Source organism: Martes martes (assembly GCF_963455335.1).
Source record: "Martes martes genome assembly, chromosome: X".
Taxonomy (NCBI): Eukaryota; Metazoa; Chordata; class Mammalia; order Carnivora; family Mustelidae; genus Martes; species Martes martes.
Window position 1 is genome coordinate 49,640,975 of NC_137897.1, and position 2,469 is coordinate 49,643,443.

General features: G+C 39.2%; 1 pseudogene across 1 annotated transcript; it reads left to right on the top strand.

Moving 5' to 3' along the window:
- Positions 1-960: 960 nt before the first annotated feature.
- Positions 961-1,981, top strand: LOC308337370 (interleukin-1 receptor-associated kinase 4-like; annotated as a pseudogene). The gene has a single exon. The product of its transcript is annotated as an interleukin-1 receptor-associated kinase 4-like (transcript).
- The last annotated feature ends 488 nt before the right edge of the window (positions 1,982-2,469 follow it).

The following is a 2,469-nucleotide window of genomic DNA, read 5'->3' on the forward strand; positions in this document are numbered from 1 at the left end:
GGCAGAGCCACTCTGGAAAAGTGGAGGTTCCTCAAGTCGTTCCTCAAGTCATTAAAAATAGAGCTACCCTTCAGCCCAGAAATTGAACTACTAGGTATTTGTCCCAAAGATACAGATATAGGAAAAAGAAGGGATACATACACCCCAATATTCATAGGAGGAATGTCCATCATAGCTGAATGGTGGAAGTAGCTGAGATATCCTTCAACTCATGAGTGGATAAGGAAGATGTGCTACATATATACAATGGAATATTAATCAGCCATAAGAAAGGATGAATATCCACCATTTTCATTGACTTTGATGGAACTGGCGGGGATTATGCTTAGTGAAATATGTCAAGAAGAGAAGGACAATTATCATATGGGGTTTAACTCATATGTGGAACATAAGGAATAGCTCAGAGGACCTCAAGGGAAGTGATAGAAAACTGAATGGGGAGAAATCAGAGAGGGAAACAAATTACAAGAGATTCTGGACTTCAGAAAGAAACTGAAGTTTACAGAAGGGAGGGTGTGGAATGATGTGGTAACCAGGTGTGGGTAATAAGAAAAGGCATGTTTATATTGAGTACTGGGTTTTATATGCGAGTAATGAATCAGTGAATACTATATCAAAACTAATGATGTACTAGGGTCTACCCTGCCCCTATCCTTTTCCGAATGAGGTCCCTCCACAGCTGGCTCAGCAGGGTGGTGCCCCAGTGGCCCTGGCACTCTGCTACTGGGCAGGAATAGAAGACAAACAAACCCATAACATCTTCAACATATGTGTGCTGCCTCAATGTTGGACTAATTAGGAAGCTGTCAGATTTTATTGATTCTCAGGAAGGATGAGAGAAGTTAGCAGTAGCTATTAAAAAACTATCTGGTGATGATAGATACAATCAGTTTCACACAAGATGCTGTTCCCCAAAAGGTTAATACACTACGTTCTAATGACACTGTAAGCATTCAGCAGAAACAGATGCCTGTCTGTGGAAATGACAGGACATTTTTGTTACTTGTGCAGAATCTTGAACAAACTATATGCCACCTGACTCCTCAAGTCCAGAAAATCCAAGTTCAGAAGGTAGTGATACACATTTTCACAGTTTATCATTTTATGAATGAAGAATGTAACACATAACTTTGATTAAGACCCATTTCTCTCAGTGACAACAAGATGGGAGAGGGAGGATTTGGAGTTGTATATAAAGGCTACATGAAAAACAAAACTGAAGAAACTTGCAGTGATGGTTGACATTAGTATGAAGAACTGAAACAGCAGTTTTATTCAAGAAATAAAAGTTAAGGCAAAGTGTCAATGTGAGAACTTAGTAGAACTGTTTGGTTTCTTAAGTGGTGGAGATGACCTCTGCTTAGTGTATGTTTATATGCCCAATGGCTCATTGCTAGGCAAGGAGACTTGTTTGGATGATATTCCACCACTTCCTTAGCATATGAGATGCAAGATAGCTCAAGATGCAGCTAATATTTTTGTTTTTGTTTTACATGAAAACCATCATATTCATAGAGACATTAAAAGGGCAAATGTCTTACTAGATGAAGACTTTACAGCCAAAATATCTGACTTTGGGCTTGCATAAGCTTCTGAGAAGTTGGTTCAGACAGTTATGAATAGCAGAATTGTGGGAACAACAGCTTATATGGCACCTGAGGCTTTATGAGGAGAAATAACACCCAAATCTGACATCTATAGTTTTGGTGTGGTTTTATTAGAAATAATAAGTGGACTTCCAGCTGTAGATGAACAACATGAACCTCAGTTATTGTCAGATATTAAAGAAGAAATTGAAGGTGAAGAAAAGACGATTAAAGACTATGTTGATATGAAGATGAATGACACTGATCCCACTTCCATTGAAACTATGTACTCTGTTCCTAGTCAATGCTTGCATGAAAAGAAAAATAAGAGAGCAGACATTAAGAAGGTTCAACAGCTGCTGCAAGACATGACTTCCAAAATTTTCCTGGAATAGACTCTGATCTTTTTGTACACCCCTATCTAAATGATTTTTTAAAGATTTTATTTATTTATTTGACAGACAGAGATCACAAGCAGGCAGGCAGGCAAGCAGGCAGAGAGAGAGGAGGAAGCAGGCTTCCGGCCAAGCAGAGAGCCCGATGCGGGGCTCAATCCCAGGACCTGGGATCATAACCTGAGCCAAAGGCAGAGGCTTTAACCCACTGAGCCACCCAGGCGCCCCCTAAACCATTTTTAAACAATTTTTTGGTAAATATTCTTTTTTTACCTTTAACAAGGCCACATGGAGTAGTTCAGTGGCTATTAAAGCTTGCATAGAACCCCCAACAAATATAGAACACACAAAACTATAGCCACGATAACAACTTTAAACCCTAACTTATTAATGTCACCCTCAATTCTTGAGTAATCCTTCAGACCTCTCTTTGGAACCTCACCAAACATGGTTTGAAAACTATAGAATTAACAACAAAGAGGACTGGA